Source organism: Mustela nivalis (genome assembly GCF_964662115.1).
Source record: "Mustela nivalis genome assembly, chromosome: 4".
Classification (NCBI taxonomy): domain Eukaryota; kingdom Metazoa; phylum Chordata; class Mammalia; order Carnivora; family Mustelidae; genus Mustela; species Mustela nivalis.
In genome coordinates, this window is record NC_139023.1 from 30,190,610 (window position 1) to 30,201,729 (window position 11,120).

Genomic DNA, 11,120 nt, shown 5'->3' on the forward strand with positions numbered 1-11,120 from the left:
TCCTTTAAAATAGGTAGATTCAGAGTCATCAGGCATCAGCTGGTGTCTGAGAGAACTATTTCCAGGAAGTAAAAACTACTCTTTTCAGAGGAAATCAACACTTTCAAACCATTAGGAAACTGATCAGAGGACTGCTGCACACAGCGCATATGTCAAACAAAAAATAATGCCCCTTGAAGACTCAAACACGATTGAGAATAGCAGGAGACAGTTAAACCGAAGCCCACAAGGCTTTAATACATTAAGGCCAATATAGAGTTTACCCTGAGGCTCATCATCTCTGTACTGGTATTTCCATGTTGCTTTTGCAAATTCATAGAAAAACATTTACAATTCACACATCACAGACTTAGTAAATACATAAAGAGTGAACACTGTGCTCCCTATTCTTTAAAACTACCCAGAACTTAACAGAATTTCCTTAATTTCTACATTTAACACTAAATTTGATTATTCTTCTTTTCAATATATTTCATGGATTCACGTTTTCTCTAAGTCATTTCCATAGTTTTTATGGGCAGACTTTTTTAGACTTCAGATTATAGCCCCAAAAGGAAGTTCTTTTTCCCTCATTTCTCAGTTCTGCCATATTCTCTATTGGCTTTCTCGTTATGTAAGACCTCTTCATATGGGAGCAAAGACAGTTGTCTGAAGAACTCCAGGATTTGTGGTTTGTAAGGTTCGGGATCAAAGAAACAAAAGAATCCCCTCTTCTGCAGTATTCATATCAATCCTCAATAAAGAGGATTTATTGGCCTTATTACAATCATGGGCCCAGAGGCAGAATAATCATCATTTTTAAGTTTACACAGATCTTAAGACTGCTTCTCGGGGCACCTGAACGGCTCAGTGGGTTAAAGCCTCTGCCTTAGCTTAGGTCATGATCCCAGGGTCCTGGGATCAAGCCTCACATGGGGCTCTCTGCTCCGCAGGGAGCCTGCTTCCTCCTCTCTCTCTGCCTCGCCTCTCTGCCTACTTGTCATCTCTGTCAAATAAATAAATAAAATCTTAAAAAAAAATTAAAAAGACTGCTTCTCCTTGAACTGAAGAAGGAAGGGCTGAGGACTTGAACCATACACACCACACGTGGTAGAAGAGGTCGTAAGGCGCAGTTCTCAAAAACAAAGAAAAAAAGAAACAAACATAAATTTACATTTCCACTCTATTTAATTCCTCTGAATTTTAGTCTTCTCATTTGTAAAATGTAAATAATAGCAACAATCTCCCTGGTCCACTGGGAAGATTGAATGAGAGAACACATGTAAACCCCCTGGCATGTGGGAGGCATCCAATAAATATTAATTTCTCTCTTCCCAACTGAGACTGCAGAACATGGTAATTGGATCGAAGAAGACATGATCAGTTGTAATCACCTTTGATATGTTCATAAATAGTATGCCAGCAGTACTGAGATGTATAAATAAACAAAAGTCCATCTCCAAATTCTAGTTCAGGAGTTAAAGGAAAATCATAAATTATTAAATGGCTGAAAGTTGTAATCCTGGCGCAGCACTTTGTTTTCAGTTGACTAACTTCCTACACTTCAAGGTCCCTCATTATTCCATAACAATTTCATCGCTAATGAAAATGAAATTACAATGCAACATAGCTTCATGAAGTTACTAGATGATTTCCCAATTCTTACCCTCTGTAGGTTAATCATGAATGTTGTTCTCATTTCAGAAATCTCTAATGCCAATCTTACTATTCATGTCACAGTTAGCATTAACATGCAGAACTTTCATTTAGAGACACACAACTAATGACACTCTAGTCTTGACAAAATAGCTATTTGATGTCCCAAACAGACGGACAACGGTTAGAACTGCTTCAATATTTCAGATTGAACATTCACAAAATAATTAGCAAGCTCAGAATAAGATAGCAAGAAAAATTGCTGTGTTCTTTCCAAATGAAAGGCCAGTGTCTATATATTTTATTGTGTGTCCTAGTCTTTACATACTTTCTCTCCCAATACAGGATTTCACATCCGTCTTATCCATGAATGTTCACATGCAGTATCTTCACATCTATCAAGTCTTCTAAATTATCTGTCACTCCCAGTTGAATTGTGAAAGAGATCTACTCCAGCAGATATAAACGCTCTCAAGGTACTTTGCTAATATTTTTCCTGGAGAACAATTTAAATATTATACTTTACATTCTAAACATTATAGTCTTTTAATACCATTATACTCCAGAGGGTTCATAAAAATGAGAAGGACAAGGACAATAGATCCAGTCCATAGTAATTTGGATCACTTAATTTTGCCAGTGAACACAATCAAGAGAATTCTTTTAGAGAACAATGGATCTGTAGCTCATCCCAAAGGATATATCTTGATCCAGGAATATATAAATCAAAGTGGATAGTATATAAAAATATGAGGTCCATCTTTTTCAAAATTATATTTTTTGTGAAATTCAAGGAAAATAACTTCAATTAAAAAAATTTCCTATCAACTCAGACTTTCTAGAGCAGAAAATGAGACCCTGTTTTTGAAAAGCCCTAGATAGCTAAATTTACAAAGAAAAATATAGTTCCCTTTAAGAAACACAAAAAAATTTTAGAAAGATGGTTATGGACCACTAGCAAGAATAGTGTGAAAGAAATCAGTTAGTCAAGTAGAAAAACCAGAAGAGATGACATATGCAGAAGTCAGATATTCAGAAGATCCTTTCTTAAAGTAAATACTGATGGACTGATGGATGAATCAAAATTATAACATGTGGGGCGCCTGGGTGGCTCAGTGGGTTAAAGCCTCTGCCTTCGGCTCAGGTCATGATCCCAGAGTCTTGGGATCGAGCCCGGCATCGGGCTGTCTGCTCCGCGGAGAGCCTGCTTCCTCCTCTCTCTCTGCCTGCCTCTCTGCCTACTTGTGATCTCTGTCTGTCAAATAAATAAATAAAATCTTTAAAAAAAAATTATAACATGTATTTGGCAATTGTTTCATTTTTTTAAAAATATTAAGCTTTTAAATTTTGATAATTTAACATTATCTGTAATCTTCAATCTTTGGTCTTATATTGTAAGATGCAAAAGAGCTTCAATTGTGTCGTTTTTTTTTTTTTTTTATCTCCTGTAGCAACTAACATGGATATAGGGGGGGAAATCTGTTAAATAAATGTTAGTTGGTAAGAAATGTCATGTTAAATATTATAAAATTATAATGTAATACCGAGAAAAACTTAACACCATTTATCATTATAACATATACTATTTCCATTAAAGATATAATTTAACCTAGGATTTTTTTTAATTTTTTTTAAGATTTTATTTATTTATCTGACAGAGAAAAAGACAACAAGGAACATAAGCAAGGGGAGTGGGAGAGGGAGAACCAGACTCTGCACTGAGCAGGGAGACTGATGTGGGGCTCGATTCTAGGACCTTCAAATTGTGACCTGAGCTGAAGGCTTAACGACTGAATTACCCAGGTGCCCCTTAACCTAGGATTTAGACAAAAAAAAATAATAATACTTTTTTTAAGTTGTAATCCTTGGGGATAAAAGTTTGACAATATAAGAAGCTCAGTATAGTAAAACATTGACTGGAATTTTCACTTTTATTATGGAGATTATAAGGAATTATTGATCTTGATTTAATGACATGAAAGGCCAAAAGTGTACCTTTGATTCCCATATCAATGCCTTCATTATTAATATAAACGGACTCAGCTATGATGAAGGGTAAACACACCTGATTTTGCAATGCAGCGTAGTCTGCCATCATCAGTCAGACTAATTCGCCTTCCAGGTAATGGACAGTTATTTTCTTAGAAACAGAAGAATCAACCTGAAAAACTTGTATTTACCAGAAGAGCATTTTCTATGGCCATACATAATTAAATCACAAGTTCTTAGTGGGAAACCTGAGAATTAGTCACATAAGGGAAAGAAATTTGGAATCAATGTGCATTCTACAAACGCAACATTTTATAGTTACTATTATATTGTCCTTTTTAAAAACATATCTTGGGAACCATACATGATTTTAAAATCTGTGATGCATCGGAACAAGACCTCAGACATTAATTTCTCTAAGAAATTTAAAATGGAATAGGTGGCAAGAATGTCACCCAACATAAAATTGAGAAAATAGTCTGTGCATAGCATCCTTCAAACATAAATCATCACTCTTTGTGACGGGCAAGAACTGACAAAAGTAAAATATCCACTGTGTCTATAAAACTATAGGTTGCATCCATACAGAGTTACTAGGCTTATTGCTTTGACAGAAATAGTTTATCCCATTCAAACATTTGCTCAGGTTTAGACTATCAATTTTGCTGACTTTTCTCTAAATTGAAAAGTTTTTGACTGAAGTAGCTGAAATAGTCAATTGTCTTAGTTTCCTATAGTTACATCTATGAAGATGTTGTCCAACAAAATAGATTCTTTGAACTGAAATGAACTTTTTTATAGTATATGGCATGAAGTTGAATTTTCAAACTTAAATATATACAGAAACCAGGCAAATAAGGTAAAAATTTGTGAATTATCCTATTGTAAACAACTGGAGAGCTCATGAAAACAATATATCTACAAAGGACAACTGAACAACTGCTAGAAACCCATTAGCCACTCAGGTCAATCTAACTGTTGCCATGCAGGAATACAGAAATGTTGTAATGTTTAGACTCAGGAACAGGATTTCTCAGTTTTACTGATTTTTAGGAAAATAAAAAATTCAGATATTTATGTGAAATCTTTCTATATTTAAATGATGGAAAGCAATTCAAATATTTTACAAAATGGAAGTTACCTTTGACTCCCTCTGTCTATATGTAGACCTGCTTGTATGTGTGTGTAAATATATATGTTATTTACATGCATATATATATAAAAATAGTCTTAAAATAAATGTGTATGTTTACACAAACCTATAAATATGTATACATGATATATACATATACATAAACATATATATACTAATATACATTTATATATAAACACATATATATAATTTACTTATATATATAAGTATATTTATAAAGTGTGTGTATATATATATATTATATATATATTATATATATATGTATAAAAGTATATATATATAAGTTACTTCTGGGCCACATCCATCCTGGACTTTGTTACCTTGTCCTTCAGTGTAATGTAGTATTTACTTCTCTCCTTTTTACAAAGAAGATGTGAAAGGTCATTTTTATCTCTTCTAGTACATGTGTAGAAATGCAATATGTATTAGTTAAATGAAATACACAGTAACTGTGCTGATAAACGTGACTTGGTAAAAGTCACACTGTAGTCACTTGTGAGGACAACTGGTATAGGCATCTTTTAACTCCCAGTTAAAGGTCCCAGTTACCTTTGTAACAACACCTCAGAGTCCATGAGGGAGTCCATTTCCTACAACAGGTTGACTTGAAAGGGAGAAATAAAATACTATGTAACCTCTCTCCTCTAAGTCCATATCTAACCACTAAGAGGGGAGAAGTCCTCCCTGTCAGCTTCAGAAAAGATGGAGCTAGTGTTTTTACTGTGCATGAGATGAGGCACACTCTAATAGCTTTAGAGCAAGTGATAAAATTACCATCCTGCTCTGTAGAGAAGATCATGGTGAGGGAAAATGCCACTAATAAGTCATCCTTTACTTAGATGATAGTTTGATAAAAGATTTAAATGCAAGTCCTCAAATTATAATTAACATAAAGGGAATGAATATAATAAAGTTTAATAGCATCATGTGACAGAATAGTATGTGTCCATTACAAAATGCATCTTTTTAGAATATGCAATGGAATGGAAAATGCTTTTAACATAAGCCAAATAGGCTGCAAATCTATAGCCTACAAATACTTATGAAAATGTTTGCAAAATATCTTTTAAAAAACTAAAGGTCACAAATCTATTTTAGAAATATATCCCCATTTGGTCTAGATCTTTATTTCTATATATACTGATATCTATGTTTTTATAATATTGTTATTAAAAATTCTGATGCTGCAGTGAGCTAACTTGTACAAAAATATTCTCTATACTGATATCTGTTGGAAACTCTCCTCCTCTGCCCCCTTACTTTGTAGTACTTATGTAGTATATACACATAAAATCTAGATATATACTTTTATATGCCCAAGGGAATGATCTGGAAGTTATCCTCAAGTCATCCTCTTTTCTTGGTCCTCATGTCAAACCAGTCACTAATTTCTATAAATCTACCAATTACACCTCTCTAATGTTCTTCCTCCTTTCCATTCTTCCTGTCATTGCTCTTGTATCAACTTCTCAATATTTCTTATCCAGAGATAACTGACATTACAATCTAATAATCACTTAGTTGCGGTCTCTGGACTATTTCTACCTTTCACCTTTCCAATCTCCATCATGGTCTGATTATTAAATTATTAAAATCCATCTTTTAAAACCTCATGCACCAAAGAAATCTTCCTTCAAATTCCCAACATCCTAACTCTAAGGTAGGTTAGACTTCCCTCTTAAATTACATTATTCGTACCCTTTATACTAATTTAGATTTATGTGGTATTACATGTATCTGTTTATGTCTTACATCAGGACAGAAAAGCATGTATTTTTATCTTGTATCTCAATTCTTTAATTGAGAGTAAGAGAGACATTCTTTAGAGTAAGATGTTTAATTTTAGAATAAAATGACACAATCTTAGTATACAATCACAAAGCAATTTTTCTCCATCTGCTATATGATTAGTAAATTTAAGACAAGTAAGAGTTGGCTCAAAGCCATTACAGGTAAGGAATTCTCAGAGAAAAGTTTTTTGACCTCTGTCTGCCACTATGAACATCACACCAAGTAAAAGCCTTTCAAAATTTTCAAAGCACCTAATTTGTAGATGCTTTGCAACAATGCTTTCTGCACCTGAAGACAAATACAGAATTTGAGGATAAGGAAGCCTTTAAAACACCAGTGCTAGTATTTGTTTCACTCTAACTTTGAAAGAATATCATGAGTGGTCATTCAATTAATTGGGTTTAATAGATAAAAGAATCCTCAATAAACTTAGCTATTTTCCCCTCTCTCCATCTTTCTTCCTTCCCACACTAATACTCTCCCTCCTCTGCCCTGTCTACTTTAAATGCTAGACAACAAACTTGGCTCACTACCCACATCCTATTACAATGAAACTTTCCATCTCCTCCAGTCAAGTACGGAGTATGCTACCTCATCCCTTGAATCTGAGACAGTGTCATGACTGCAATAGCCAACAGAATGTGGAAGCAAGACTGTGCCACTTCCAAATCTAGGCCTTGCTCTCTTTCACTCTTTCAGTTTACCAAGCAAGCATGTAGATAAGCCCTGAGGAGTCTGCTAGCTGATGAGACATATGACCCTATCACCACTGTCATCCCAGCCAACATTTACCCAACGTCCAAAGGCAGAACCTCCTAAAATATCTATATTTTATCAAATGTGTAACTAACCACAGAAAGATAAGGGTGCCCAGCCATGACAAAAGAATCCCCAAATGAGTCCTGACCAATTTGCTGACCTAGAGAATCGTGAACTAAATAAATGACTACTGTAATAAAGCGCTAAATCTGGAGGTAATCTAGTACAACATAAACTAATTGATATAACCCCTTTGTGCTTTAGTTTTCTCATTTGTAAAATGGAATTAACATTATTGCCTATCTCTAATGGGTAATCTGAGTATAAACTGAGAAAATTTATTAAAATGATTTGAACAGTGCCCAACACACATAAGAATAAAGTTAACTATTATTATTTCAATTTAGTGTACCTGGGCTTGAAGCAGGTTATTCTAAGACTCTCAGTTTTGACTTTTCTTATTTCAAATATATTTGCAAATACACTATTTCGAAAACAAAATGAGAAAAACATGATTACAAGGAAATTGTATTATGTTCATCACCCTTAGAGGCAGCATGACCCAAACATTAGCATTTACACCTAAAAACTGCTAACTTCAACTTATGTCCATGCAAATACTTGCATAGGCGGGTAACTGGCCTCTATGTAAAAAGGTAGAATAGAAAGATAGAACTTTAAATGTGTATTAAATATATGTTTGTGGAATGCCCACGTGTTCTGATAATAGTATAGAAAGGTAATACCTATACTATTACCAATATTTCAACCAGCAATTACTAGTACCGTGTGATAGCCACCACACAAAACATGCTCTAATTGTCATACTAGAGTATTAAGTCATAGTATCATCATAAGAACCTATGACATAATTAGAAGTACATAATAAAGGGTTACTTGTGTCTAGGAACAAATGAAAACACTGGATCTCAAAGAAAAGGTCAGTTATAGATTTGGACACAAATATGATTTTTAAAATCGTAAGCATGTACGTATGGATAACAAGATGAAGTGAGAGAGCAATAAATGCTGTGTCCATGTCTCCTAAGTGAGAGTGATGATTGATATCCCAATGAACATCAGGAGAATTTTCATGTTATGCCCATCTGCTTTTACTCCTTCTTTTTCTGTTACTCCTCTCTCAGTGGGGTTGATATATATCCATGCATGCTACCCCATGACGTTTTTCCTAAATTTTCCAGGCCACAGAGGGAAATTTACTACTTAGGAATGCACAAGTTGAACATTTTCTAAGAGGTAATAGCCTTCTTATACCCTTCACCACACTAATAACACAGGCCTACATACAGCTGATACGAAGTTTTAATCTAGAAGTTTAAAAATGGATTTCCTATGGGTTTTTTAGAGAACATAAAGGAGGACTAAATTTTTAAAGATACCAACAAATCAGCACTGATGTAGAAGTTAGCATTAGATTGGAATGGAAGTGACAAAAGAGAAGCTAAAGTAATAATACGTTAGAAAACTCTGGACTTGCCTCCTAGGAAATGAAGACTGAATGGCACTGTCAATTGATAACACCTATATGCTCTGAAAACGGTAGCCAGTAGATCCTGATCTTTCTCCCTTGGTAAGGAAACTTGAATCTGGGAATCAAAAGGTTGAAATGGGATTGACTGCTCTGCTAGTATCCTTAATGATGAACTAGGAAGATAGTTGTTTCATCTCCCTATGACTCTGCTGGTTTTAGAAATTTAAGTTCTCCAAAGAGGAATTTTTCTACCAAAGGATTAAACAAGAATTTCTTTGAAATGAATGTTGAAATTTCTACTAGGTCACTTTGTATTCCTCATGCCACTAAATCTACAGGGTAAAAAAGGGAATTACTGTTCTGGCCAGGGTGATTGTTCCTGCTTTTCAAGAGGAAATAGAATTACCACTGGGATAATGGGATAATAGAGAGGTATATCTAGAGCCTAAAATTATAGGAGAACCACTCAGCACAATTAATAAAAAGCTGTGACAATGAAGTATTTGCAGGAGGATAAATACCACAAACATTTCAATAGACAAAGTTTAGATCCTCGTAAAGAACCAAGATCAGCTGATATAATAATTTATGGCCAAGGAAACAATGGTCAAGAATGAAGTTTTAAAAGTAAGCTACAACTGTGTGACTACAGGACACTAGCAGCTGTGCATATTTTACTTCTGACCTTGACATGTACATATTTATACACCTTAACTGATTTCATTTTTCTTTTCACATTCCCTTTCAACTGAATATGAGGTGTATTAATAATAGTTAACTGTGTAATGCAATACTTCAGTTATAGTATCACCAAAGAAAAAGTGAGTGACCTTAAAAAAAAGAGAAAAAAGCAACGAACATAATCTCAAGGTAGATAAATGACATATGGGGCTTTGCATGGGACCATGTATATAAGAGGAGTTTCATTGTGGTAGGTAGAGGGTGGTGCTTCATTGGTCTTTATTTGGAAGTTAAGTGTGAATTAAATGCCATTTATGGATGCTGAGTTGAGTAAAGAAGTGAGCTGTGTTGGACTGTCTGTTGTCAAGCCAATAGCACCACAACTTATTCTAAGGTTTTCTTGCAAAACAAAAGAGAAGTTAGCATTACATTCCCCCAAATCCTTTTCTCAGTGGTTTGAGGTTACCGTTTTCCAATGAAAGGCACTTAGTTGAGATTCAGAGGATGAAAAAAAAAAGTAAAAATCATCATCTCTGGAGGCAATTATAGCCAGATATTTTGTCAAGTTTGTGACTCATAGCTGCTTCCCAGTGAGTCCTATGAACAACTCACTTTGATACTGCTGACAGAGATAATTGGTGGGAGTTTTCCAGAGTCTTCACAATTTCAGCATATCTCTAGCAAACTCTTAAGAACCATCCAATTTGTTACTTCAAGCTAAGAAAATCACTAGTAGTTTCCCTGACATTTGCTTCCCTTGCTCTTCCGGTAATTGGGTAAGCTCTTAATTCTCTATATTAATTTATTCAATGCTTGGAAGAAATAGAATGACTTCCGTTTACTGACTAATATATTCCCACCAAGGACATTCTCTAGAAGTTGCTTACAATACTTTTACCAGAACTTAGTATAATGAAAGATGAGAAATATGTTTTTTTTTTTCAGGATGACCATAGGCCAGGTTAAAATCATTGATTCTGTTACTAAGAAACGAGAGTTGTCTTGATGACAAGTCTACCTCAAATAGTATGATTCACTTTTGGAGGGGTAGGGGTTTGTTCTTCCTCATTCTAAGGATCACCTTTAAGCTATTTTTCATAGCACTATATTAGAAGTCTCAAGCAAAAGAAAATAAACACCAGACATCTACATGAAAGAAATTTCTTTAATACTATATTTGTTGATCCAAATGGTTTTGTGGGGTTTTTTGTTTTTGTTTTTGTTTGTTTGATTACCCCTATGATTTTACTCAAGATGTCATTTTGGATGTCATCAAAAACACACATGCACAAACATAATCTAACACCTCCCTGAGCCTCAGTTTCTTCAGTTTTAAAGAGAAATAATAGCACTTTGGTCCTGTTTACTTTTAGTGATAAAATGAGAAATAAAATAAAAAATAAAAATAAAAAATAAAAATATTTTGTGACTGACAAAGGCTTATGCAAATAAAGAGGCTTAAAAATAGTATTACTTTAGTGGCTATATCAAAGTGTTCTACTGATTTATTTTGCAAAAGTTCTAATTTCAGGAGGAAAGATCTATACATAGCTCTGGCAGTACCATGAAATGGATAAAGTTGCCCTCCTTTTTGCAACTTCTTCTGACATCTTTAAGTAA